We start from the raw sequence: 12,992 nt of genomic DNA on the forward strand, positions 1-12,992 counted from the left end.
CCACTGAGCCACGCTCAGTTTTGTAACCGGCAAATGAAGGGCACTAGTTTCAGTATCTCAGCTATCTTTTGCTAAACCACAGGTTCCTCTTTCCTACCTGTTATATGTATAAATTTGGAAGAGTTGTTAAATTTTAAAAACAACTTGATTTACTGATATACATTTTAATTTTTCAAGCATTCGGAACTCTACAATTCAGACCCCTTTGTTCAGTTTCCAGTTGCTATTCTGTGAACTTAAATTACTGCGTTATAGAAATCTCTGAATATTTCAAAACCGATTTCAGTGCCTATGTAATATCGCCAACTACATCTTGAGTGTGACAAAAATAATTTATCTTGGAATTGATACAAATGATAAATGTAGATCAGAGAACGCCAGGCAATAACAATGAATATTTCCTAGATAACGTATGACTTGGCTTTTTGAACTGCTGAAGCTACTTTCTCATTGACATAGTTTAATACAACGGGCCAGGTATGTCATGTTTAATGTAGAATTTATGCAGCTGAATGAAAATCACTGGATTATCATTTTGACTTCCTCGCTAGTTCATACGCAATATAAAATCTGTGGTCTGAGAGAGACATTTTTAAGAATAATGCTTTAAAATCACAGGACACAAAGTTAAACCATATTTGCCAGTGCTTGAAATTGCTGGGAGCTAAAAGTCCCAGTGGCATAATAATTCATGACGGCTTTAAAAACTGTTGTCCAAATTAACACAAGGAAATGACATTTGACTCGAGTCACTATTTACAAGGTGTAATCTAATACAATAATTGATTTTTCAATATTTTAGTTGGTATGCTATTAGGTTATATCAGGAGAACAGACATCTATTGGAAGATTATATCATGAGGGGTACCTAGCAAGCAAAAACCAAACATAACTAACGTGTGACTTTTATTTACTATTTATGCTTGAGTGACAAGCCAAAAGGCATTGTTTACCATCTGCTCCCAGGCATGCCACTGGCTTGCTCTTTTAAATTTTCATGAAAATCATGACATATTTGCAAAATGTAGACCATTTTTATGGCTTACTGATTGAATCTAATCCTGGCTCTGCCTCGAGTGCTGGGTGACCTTGGGCACTTCTCTGTGCCTGTTGCCTCGTTTATATAATGGAGATCCAACTCGTTTTCGTCCTCTTCTACTTAAAACTACGAGACCCATGTGGGACAGGGACTGGGCTTGACCTGACTATCTCGTACCTACCCCAGAGCCTAGTTTGGTGTGTGGTTTATAAGTGCTTAAGAAATACTAAAATTATTACTTCTGCAAACCTTATACATCTGTATTGTCAGATAGTTTTGATTATTTAAAAGCATCTTATTGTGAATGCCATTTGTTTCTTATAAGCCAGAAGACTTATTCATACTAGTCATATAGCTACAAATTAATTCATTACTCTTTTAGGACTTCAAATAATGTCCAAAAATTATTTTGTTGGGTGTCTTTTATATGTGTTAGTCACAGAAATAAATGTCACCCTTAGGCACACTGACACTTTTCACTCACCCATTTCAGTGTGGTATTAGACTCCAGATCAAACTAAAGGTCTAAAGAGCCATAGTGTTATCCAGTCTCAACAGCTGAGAGACCTGGACTTCCCCAGGTGCCACATCTGACTCATTGAACAATTCCATAAGCTATGGGCTCTATTCAACATCATATGGTAGTACTGGATCAAAAATAACGAAGTCAACCTCTTACACTGCAGCTAGACTCACCTCAGCACAGTCCATTATCCAACTTTTATTTTTGTGATCCAGGGACTCTTGTAGCCCCTCCTCAAAGCTTATGCCTCCCGTGTTCCAGCAGGAGGGGGTTAGGAAAATGCAGGCAAGTTTTAGCCAGAACTCCAGGGGCTCTATGCCTGAATCCTGGTCCTGTGCCTTTTCCACTTAACAAGGAACCAGTTTGGCCCTGACCCTCTCAGCACACACCCTGTCCCTGCTCAAATTATCTGTCTAGTCTCGTCACTATGGAGATCTGTGTGGCTTGATTCTGAGGCATTTGTAGCCCCAAATTAGAGCCTGAGATAGGAACTGGAGAAGTCGGGGAGGGAGCAAATGGAGAGCAGGTCTGAACTAAGAGAGAGTTGAGATGACGGTACAGTGATCTCAAGCTGCCACATGCTCCACCCAACCCTGCTGTTCCCATTCACCAACCAGCAGCTATTTTGCCCCTTGCAACCTGGAGAAGTCAATAATGGGAAAGTGATGGAGAGGAATAGGCAAAAGGGAAGATGCTGTGTGAGGGCTTCGTTCAGGTTGCCTGAAGCAGCACAGAATTGGGGCAGGGTAGAAAGGGCAGTCCAAGTCAACGTAAGGCCTTTGCCCCAGCCACTTGACCCCAACTATGTTTCCTCCCTACTGAAATTCTGGCCACAGTAGAGAACCTGGGCTACATGTCAGTGTTGGGTAAGTGGTGGGTTAGTGGTGGAGTGATGAGAAGGGGAAGTGAGGGATTGGCTTCCCTATAGCGATTGAACATGGATGTTGGGCAGGACCTATGGATCCTGGACTGTCAGCTATTAGTACATGCCATTTCTACAGACTTTACATACTGTAGTCCTTTAGAATTGGAATAAGCTGCTGTGGGTATACAGTATGTCTTGTTTGCCACATTAGATTGTTATTCTCCAGAGTATCTAGTAGTGCTAGAATAATGTGCATTTCCGGCAAATAATAAAAAACTACTATCTCTTATTATTCTCATTGGCTTTCCAGATAACAGGGAACCATTTCGTTTGACTTAGCAATGTCCCATCTTGCAACTCTGTTGGCTTTGAGTTTCTCTGCACAAATCTACTGTCATCCGTTGCCAATATTTTTACATCAGTGCATTGGTTCCTAAGCAAAAACTCATTAAGTAGGAAATCTGATTATTGGTCTAATCCATTTTAAAAATTGTGTTCTAATTAACTGACTTTTTATGGAGTTTGTTAAATGCTTACTATTTGTCAAACACTGTTCTGAATGCTGGGATAATACAAATTAGGATGGGCATAGTTCCTGTCTCGCATGGGGCTCACAGTCTAAGTAAGATGGAGAACTGAGGCACGGAGAAGTTGTCGCTTGCCCAAGGTCACCCAGCAAGCAATTGGCAGAGCCAGGATTAGAACCCGGATCCTCTGACTACTAGGCATTTAGGTGAGAGGAACAGTACCAAATTAATGCCACCCACGTTTTCAGTACTGCTTTAAGATTGTCTCGCTAAAGTATTGCTGCACATGGTGCCATTACTCTGAGTGCTTTAACTGCCACCTTCTGCTCTCACTCGACACCCTCCCCCTCTGCCGATGCCATTTTATGATGCTCTCCCACTCCCTTACTGCCACATGTCTAAGAGCTGCCGTCTCCAGCCACTGCCTGGAGAGCCGCTGGCTGCTACTTGAGCTGCTATTTTAGTGCTGCTAAGGTAACTGGAGCTATGGAAGACGGAGTGATGGGGTGTTTGTGTGTGATAGGTTTTTGACGCTGGAGTAGTGGTAGTCTGGGAGATTTGAAATGAGGAGGAGGAATTTGTCTGGTTGGAAGGGAAGGGTGAGGAGCGGTGATTCAATTATGCCATCCCACAGCTGATACCATCATGCAGCAGTGTGCACTGTGTTATGTTTCCTGGATCACATGGGGAACCACAGGACAGGTAAGCTTACGCTTCTTTAAGCATGACCTTGATAAAGAGGATGGATTAGCAAGAGATCGATTTTTTTTTCTTTTTTTAAACCCAATTGTAAGGGAAGCAGGAATAGTGGAAAAATCAAATTAGGATACCATTTGAGGAAAACAATGTGATGTAGACTCTAAGCTTGTTTTGGGCAGGGAATATGTTTATTAATTCTGCTGTATTGTACTCTCCAGGGGACTTAGCGCAGTGCTTTGCACATAGTAAGTGATCAAATGCCATTGATTGATTAAGATGATAGACCTTGGTATGAGAGGTGAGTGGTCTTGGCATAGAGAAGCAGCGTGGCCTATTTGAGATAGCAAGGACCTTCGTTCTAATTCCGACTCCACAACTTGTCTGCTGTGTGACTGTGGGCAAGTCACTTTACTTCTCTGTGCGTCAGTTACTTTATCTGTAACATGGGGATTAAGACTGTGAGCTCTATGTGGAACAGGGACTGTTTCCAACATGATTAGCTTGCATCTTCCTCACCCTCGGCTTCAAGGCTCTCCATCACCTCGCTCCCTCCTACCTCACCTCCCTTCTCTCCTTCTACAGCCTAGCCCGCACCCTCCGCTTCTCTGCCGCTTATCTCCTCACCGTGCCTTGTTCTCGCCTGTCCCGCCGTCGACCCCCGGCCCACGTAATCCCCCTGGCCTGGAATGCCCTCCCTCCACACATCCGCCAAGCTAACTCTCTTCCTCCCTTCAAGGCCCTACTGAGAGCTCACCTCCTCCAGGAGGCCTTCCCAGACTGAGCCCTCCTTCCTCTCCCCCTCCTCCCCCCTCCATCCCCCCGCCTTACCTCCTTCCCCTCCCCACAGCACCTGTATATATGTATATATTTTTGTACATATTTATTACTCTATTTATTTTATTCATATTTATTCTATTTACTTTATTTTGTTAATATGTTTTGTTTTGTTCTCTGTCTCCCCCTTCTAGACTGTGAGCCCACTGTTGGGTAGGGACCGTCTCTATATGTTGCCAACTTGTACTTCCCAAGCGCTTAGTACAGTGCTCTGCACACAGTAAGCGCTCAATAAATACGATTGAATGAATGAATGAATCTTCCCAGGTGTTGAAAACAGTGCCTGGCACATAGTAAGTGCTTAACAGATACCACTATCATTATTATTTAACTGCATAAAATTATATTTTCTTACACTTATGTCTGAGATAAATCAGAAAAATCTGGACAGCTAAAATGTCCTGAAATATGGCTGTGAAATATTTTGTTTAATGATATGATATTTCAAGGAATAAGGCAAAGGAACATATCCAAATAGAAAATTTAATGATCCAGATGTTGCATTCCTCCTCTTGTATCATCACCATAAGACACAAGGGATCCTCTCGGATATAACAAGTGGGCAGCCACATAATTTAGCTTTTCCCACTTTTTTCCTGTGTCAATATGATACTTTTCTCAGAAAGAAATAGATAGTGAAACTTGTCATTCACATTCAGAAAGGCTTTGAGGTCTTGGGGCAGAGCATGTTGGGGATATGGGGTGGAAAAAGCACATAACATGTTTAAAAGCATCTATCTGGGCCATGTTAAAACTGTGAACAGGAACCCCAAAGTACCTCAGGAACAATATTGACAAATCAATCATGACTAAGATTGTCAGCAGTAGTCAACTATGGGGAAAAACAATCAAATCATTGAGTCCCCCCCACAACACCCTTTCTCTGACCCAAATTCTAACAGTGCTTTTTAGTGACTGAGTTTGCCAGTGGGGTGGTTGACCTTGATTTTTGGGTGGAGGGAAATCAACAACTGGAGTTTAACATTTAGGTTTATTTTATTTTTCAAACCAAAAATCCACTACTATAATTTAGTTAATATAGCAAATGACTGAATGTGCACTGAAACACATTTGTCTCCATTTTCAATTTCGTTTGGATCCTGGCCCTGGAAAGGCAGGCAACTTGATTTAACTGCAGAGCAACAAAAAAAAATAGCTGATTGTCATTGGTACAGTTATGCTAAAATAGGCATTGCTTAAAGTCAATGACTAAAGCTCTTGGACATCTCATTTATAACACAAAGCTCTTGAATTTAAGGGGAAATGCTAACCTGTTATAATGGTCCAAATTTGCCCAGAATCTTAACACATCTATATATTTTTTTCCAAGTAGGTGGAGATAAATTGGTTTGGGTGGACCTAACTTGAATTCAGGATGTAGGTGGATGTGTTGAGGACATTGCCAAGGTTACCAGCTTGTAAGGTAGGGAAGATAGTGGTATTTTCTACAGTGATAAGAAAGACAGGGGGAATGTCAGGAGTTCAGTTTTGGATGTGTTTAGTTTGAAGTGTTGGTAGGACATCCAGGTATATGTCCTTAAGGCTAAAGGATATGCAAGATTGCAGGGAAGGAGAGAGGTCGGGCCTGGAGGTGTAGATTTGGGATATTGACGGCAACTGAAACCTTGGGAATAAATGAGTTTTCCAAGGGAATGGGTGTAGATAATAATAATAATGATGGCATTTGTTAAGCGCTTACTATGTGCAGAGCACTGTTTTAAGCGCTGAGATGGAGACTCTGTGCAACCTGATTACCTTGTTTCTACCCCAGAGTTTAGAACAGTGCCTGCATGTAGTTAGCACTTAATCAATCAATCGTATTTATTGAGTGCTTACTGTGTGCAGAGCACTGTACTAAGCGCTTGGGAAGTACAAGTTGGCAACATATAGAGACAGTCCCTACCCAGCAGTGGGCTCACAGTCTAGAAGGGGGAGACAGAGAACAAAACAAAACATACTAACAAAATAAAATAAATAGAATAGATATGTACAAGTAAAATAAATAAATGGAGTAATAAATATGTACAAACAAATATACACATACAGGTGCTGTGGGGAAGGGAAGGAGGTAAGATGAGGGGGATGGAGACGGGGATGAGGGGGAGAGGAAGGAAGGGGCTCAGTCTGGGAAGGCCTCCTGGAGGAGGTGAGGTCTCAGTAGGGCCTTGAAGGGAGGAAGAGAGCTAGCTTGATGGATGGGCAGAGGGAGGGCATTCCAGGCCCGGGGGATGATGCTTAAGGAATGCCATTTTGAAAAACAAAACAAAAAACACATAAGGGGATTTAGAACGAAGGCTTGAGAGACCCCCACCGTCAGAGGGTGGCGGACAGAGGAGGAGCCAGCCAAAGAAACTGAGGAGCAGTAAGAGAGATAGGAGGAGAACCAAGAGAGGACAGTGTCAGTGAAGACAAAGTTGAATTGAATAAAGTTTCAAGGAGGACGGAATGGTCTACAATGTCAAAGTCAGATGAGAAGTTTAGGAGGATGAGGATAGAGAGGCCATCAGATTTGGTGAGAAGAACAGTAGTTATCTGAGAAGGATGATTCTGTGGAATTAAGGGGTTGGAAGCCAGATTGGAGGGGATCTATGAGAGAATTAGGAGGAAGCAGAGACAGTGGGTGTCAGCAATTCTCTCTCAAGAGGTTTGGAGAGAAATGGTAGAAAGGAGTTGGGGCAATAACTGGAGGAAGCTGTGGGGCCGAGGAAGGGTGTGTGTCTAGTTTTTTCTTTTTTTTTTTTAAGGTAAGGGATTCATTGAGCATTTTGAAAGCAGTGGGGAGGAAGTCATTCAATTCATTCAATCATATTTGTTTAGCACTTTGTTCGGAGCACTGTACTAAACACTTGGGACAGTACAATATAACAATAAGCAGACACATTCCCTGACCACAATGACCTTATAGTCTGGTGGGGGTGGAGACAGACATCAATATAAATAAATAAATTACAGATATGTACACAAGTGCTTTGGGCCTGGAAGGGGGGATAAATAAAGGGAGAAAGGGTGATGCAGAATAGAATGGGAGAAGAGGAAAAGAATGCTTAGGAAAGGCCTCTTAGAGGAGATGTGCCTTCAATAAGGCTTTGAAGGTGGGGAGTGTAATTGTTAGATTTGTGGAGAGGGCATTGCAAGCCAAAGCCATAACGTGGGTGAGGGGTCGGTGATGAGAAAAACAAGATTGAGGTACAGTGAGTAGGTTAGCATTAGAGGAGCAAAAGTGTCCAGACGGGGTTGTAGTAGGAGAATAATGAGGTGAGGTAGGAGGGGGCAAGGTGATTGAGTGTTTTGAAGCCAGTAGTCAGGAATTTTTGTTTCTTGTGAATGGGCAACCACTGGAGTTTCTTCAGAAGTGGGGAAATATGTCCTGAACGTTTTTGTAGAAAAATGACCTGGGCAGCAGAGTGAAGTTTGGATTGGAGTGGGGAGAGACAGGAGGTTGGGAGGTCAGCAAGAATAAATAATCAAGGTGTAATAGGATAAGTGATTGTATTAACAGGGTATCAGTTTGGATGAAGAGGAAAGGGTGGATTTTTAGCAGAAGTGAAAAATTGAAGGTAACACTCAAGGAGGGGAAAAGGGAGGGGGTGAGTGTTTTAGAAAGGTATGCTGGGATGGGGTCAAGCGAAGGTGGAGGGGGTAGATTTATGGAGAAAGCAAGAGATCTCATAGAGTCAGAGGGTGAGGAGGAAAGTGCAGTACAGATAGGAGATTTGATGCCTGCATTAAGGACTCTACCATATATGGGGGAAGACAGGAAATCATACACTGATAAAATAAACAAGGAAGTTGATATATACCACTGATCTTATACCAGGTGGTATTTATAGCATTTGTGGATTTTCATCCCTACAGTCTGGGAACACAATCATTCAATCGTATTTGAGTGCTAACTATGTGCAGAGCACTGTACTAAGCGCTTGGGAAGTACAAGTTGGCAACATAGAGACGGTCCCTACCCAACAATGGGCTCAGTCTAGATGGATAGGCTCACAGTCTAGAGTCTAAATACAAACCCACTGGTAGTACTGTCAATCAGTCATATTTGTTGCATACTTACTATGTGCAGAGCACTGAACTAAGTGCTTGGGAAAGTACAGTGTAACTGTGCTCTGCCCACAGTAAGTGCTCAATAAATATGATTGAATGAATGAACTGAGTTGGTAGATGTGTTCTCTGCCCACAGTGAAGTAATACAATAATGATAATAAGAATAATGCCAAGTGCCAGCACATGAAAGTTTGGTTGAACACAGCCCCTGTCCCACACAGGGCTCAGGTCTAAGCGGGAAGGAGGACATGATGAGGAAACTGAGGCACAGACTGTTAAGTGACTTGTCCAAGGTCACATAGGATGCAGGTGGCAGAGATGGAATTAGAACCCAGGTCCTGTGATTCCGAAGTACTTGATCTTTCCACTGTTCATTCATTCAGTCATTTATTAAGCACTTATTGTGTGCAGAGCACTGTACTGAGCACTTGGGAAATTATAATACAACAATAAAGAGTGACAGTCCCTGCCCACAACAAGCTCATAGTTTAGTGTTGGTGGGGATGTGGGGGGCAGACATCAATACAAATAAATAAAATTACAGATATATACATAAGTGCTGGGAGAGAGGGGAAGAGAAAAGGGTTATGCAGATGGGAGTGGGAGATGAGGAAAAGTGGGGTTTAGTCTGGGAAGATGTGCCTTCAGTTAGGGGTCGGGGGAGAATAATTGTCTGGCATATTTGAGGAGGAGGGGTGTTGTAGGCCAGAGTCAGGGTGTGGGTCAAGGGTCGGTTGCAAGACAGGCGAGATCGAGGCACAGTGAGAAGGTTAGCACTAGAAAAGTGAAGTATGTGGGCTGGTTTGTAGGAGAGAAGTGAGTGAGGTAGGAGGGGACAAAGTGATGGAGTGCTTTAATGCCTATAGTGAGTTTTTGTTTGATACGGAGATGGATAGGCAACCACTGGAGATATTTTGGAGGATGCGGATGATATGTCTTGAACTTTTCTGTAAGAACGATGATCTGGGCAGCAGAGTGAAGTGTAGACTGGAGTGGGGAGAGACAGGTGGTTGGCAAGTGCGATGAGGCTGATGCAGTAATCTAGGCTGTATAGGACTGCCTACTAATGTGGTAACAGTTTGGCTGCAGAGGAAAGGGACAATTTTAGCAATTTGTGAAAGTGAGATTGATGAGGATTTTTGTGACAGATTAAATATGTGGGTTGAATGAAACGGAGAAGTCAAGAATAACACCAAGGTCTTGGGTTTGTGAAATGGTGGTGCCATCTATGGTGATGGGAAAGTCTGAGAGAAGACAGGATTTGGGTGAGAAGATAAGGAACTTTGTTTTGGACATGTGAAATTTAAAGTGACAGGAACACATCCAAGTAGAGTGTCTTGAAGGCAGGAGGAGATATAGATTTGGGTATCATCTGCAAAGAAATGATAGTTGAAGCCATGGGAGTGAATGAGTTCTCCAAGGGAATGAATGTAGATGGAGAATAAAAGGGGACACAGAACTAAACCTTAAGGGGTCCCCCATGGTTAGGGGGTCAGAGACAGAGGAGGAGCCAATGAAAGAGGCTGAGAATGAATGGCCACAGAGATGAGAACCAGGAGAGGAGAGTCAGTAAAGCCAAGGTTGGATAATGTTTCCAGGAGCGGGGGGTGGTCCACAGTGTCAGGGGCAGCTGAGAGGTCAAGGAGGATTAGGATGGAGTCCTCACTCTTGGCTTCAAGGCTCTCCATCACCTCACCCCCTCCTACCTCACCTCCCTTCTTTACTTCTACAGCCCAGCCTGCTCCCTCCGCTCCTCTGCCGCTAACCTCCTCACTGTGCCTTGTTCTCGCCTGTCCCGCCGTCGACCCCCGGCCCACATCCTCCCCCTGGCCTGGAGTGCCCTCCCTCTGCACATCCGCCAAGCTAGCTCTCTTCCTCCCTTCAAAGCCCTACTGAGAGCTCACCTCCTCCAGGAGGCCTTCCCAGACTGAGCCCCCTCCTTCGTCTCCCCCTCCCCCTGCTCTACCTCCTTCCCCTCCCCACAGAACCTGTATATATGTCTGTACAGATTTATTACTCTATTTTACTTGTACATATTTACTATTCTATTTTATTTTGTTAATATGTGTTGTTTTTTTGTCTGTCTCCCCCTTCTAGACTGTGAGCCTGCTATTGGGTAGGGACCGTCTTTATATGTTACCAACTTGTACTTCCCAAGCGCTTAGTACAGTGCTCTGCACACAGTAAGCGCTCAATAAATACAGATGAATGAATGAGTAAAAGCCATTGGATTTGGCAAGAAGGAGATCATTGGTGACCTTTTTGAGAGGGCAGTTTCTGTGGAGTGAAGGGGATGGAAGCCAGATTGGAGGGGGGCCTGGAGAGAATTAGAGGAGAGGAATTTGAGACAGTGGCTCCAGATGACTCGCTCAAGGTGTTTGGAGAGGAATGGTAGGAGGGAGGTGTGGCAATAAGGGAGCTGTGGGGTCAAGGGAGGGCTTTTTCAGGATGGGGGAGAAAAACATGTTTGAAGGCAGTGGGGAAGAAATCTTTGGGGAGTGAATGGTTGAAGATGGTTGTTAGGAAGGGAAGGTGGGAGGGGGTGAGTTTTATAAGGTTCAAAGAAATGTGGTCCAATGAGCATGTGGAGGGGTGGCATTTGAGAGGAGGCAGGGGATCTCCTCTGGAGCCACTGCTGGGAAGGATGGAAAAGTTGAAGAGGGGGCTGGGAGAGGGGGGGACTGAGGAGGGGCAGGGATGATTTTAGGGAGCTGATGGTGTTAACTTTCTTAATTATAAGTAGATGTCCAGGTCATTGGGGGCAAGGGATGGAGGAAGAGGGGGAACAGGGGGCCTGAGGAGGGAGTTAAATGATTTTCTACCTAAGCAAGACTCATCTTCTTTTTTCCTGTATGGAATGTATTACAAATTTCCAGTAAAATTTCCCAGTATCAAAGCCTCTGTCATCATCTCACCATGCCTGCTTCTCTCTGAGGTTTCAGTGTTTCAATATTTCACACACATGCCAGCCTTTCCAGGTAGTAGAGTTACACTGTTCCTGCTACACTATATGAGAAATAACATCAAAAAAATAGAAAATGGAGTTTGGAGGGGGATAGGGAGTGAGTCAGCGAATTAAATGAGGTTAATTTTCATTGAAACTAAATTATGTTGTTCTGTGGAAATGAACCCATTTCTTTCCTGAAGTATATTTTTTACTATTAGTTTAGAATAGATCACCTATGAGGAATGTTGTTCCAACAATGTGCATCTTTCTAGGTTTATCATGATTATGATGTTGGAAGAAATTTTTGTATGCATGTTTGCAGTGTTGGTCAAGGCAAGTATATTGGAATGTCTTTTTTCTTTTCCTTGAAGTAGGTTCTACCAGGTACGTAATTCTCATGATTAGAAGAACAGAGTCTAGTTATAAATGCTTAGACAATTAATACCCTCCTTGCTAGTTACCAGTGAAATCTTAACTGAATGATATATAGTATGGCCCTGTCACCTCCATAGGCTACACTTCAGCTACTGGGGTGAAAGATAATTATGGCACTTAGATTTTTCTATTTATAACATTTGTTACTCCATCTATCCCTGTCAGTCTTAAGCCATTTTCCTCCCCTTATTTCTAGTGCTTTCACCTTCTGTATGCTTTCCTTTCCTCCCTTCACTTTCCCATGTATCCAATCAGTCAATCAATCAATCGTATTTATTGAGCGCTTACTATGTGCAGAGTACTGTACTAAGTGCTTGGGAAGTACAAATTGGCAACACATAGAGACAGTCCCTACCCAACAGTGGGCTCACAGTCTAAAAGGGGGAGACAGAGAACAGAACCAAACATACCAACAAAATAAAATAAATAGGATAGAAATGTACAAGTAAGATAAATAAATAAATAAATAAATAGAGTAATAAATATGTACAACCATATATACATATATACAGGTGCTGTGGGGAAGGGAAGGAGGTAAGATGGGGGGATGGAGAGGGGGATGAGGGGGAGAGGAAGGAAGGGGCTCAGTCTGGGAAGGCCTCCTGGAGGAGGTGAGCTCTCAGCAGGGCCTTGAAGGAAGGAAGAGAGCTAGCTTGGCGGAGGGGCAGAGGGAGGGCATTCCAGGCCCGGGGGATGATGTGGGCCGGGGGTCGACGGCGGGAGAGGCGAGAACGAGGTACAGTGAGGAGATTAGCGGTGGAGGAGCGGAGGTTGCGGGCTGGGCAGTAGAAGGAGAGAAGGGAGGTGAGGTAGGAGGGGGCGAGATGATGGACAGCCTTGAAGCCGAGGGTGAGGAGTTTCTGCCTGATGCGCAGATTGATTGGTAGCCACTGGAGATTTTTGAGGAGGGGAGTAATATGCCCAGAGCGTTTCTGGACAAAGATAATCCGGGCAGCAGCATGAAGTATGGATTGAAGTGGAGAGAGACACGAGGATGGGAGATAAGAGAGAAGGCTGGTGCAGTAGTCCAGACAGGATAGGATGAGAGCTTGAATGAGCAGGGTAGCGGTTTG

At 43.7% G+C, this 12,992-nt stretch overlaps 1 protein-coding gene across 5 annotated transcripts in view; it reads left to right on the forward strand.

Annotated features, from left to right (window-relative positions):
* KHDRBS2 (KH RNA binding domain containing, signal transduction associated 2) overlaps window positions 1-12,992 on the forward strand; it is a 606,540-nt gene that overhangs the window by 20,089 nt on the left and 573,459 nt on the right. The window lies entirely within an intron of this gene.

Source organism: Tachyglossus aculeatus, chromosome 1 (genome assembly GCF_015852505.1).
Source record: "Tachyglossus aculeatus isolate mTacAcu1 chromosome 1, mTacAcu1.pri, whole genome shotgun sequence".
NCBI classification, from domain to species: Eukaryota; Metazoa; Chordata; class Mammalia; order Monotremata; family Tachyglossidae; genus Tachyglossus; species Tachyglossus aculeatus.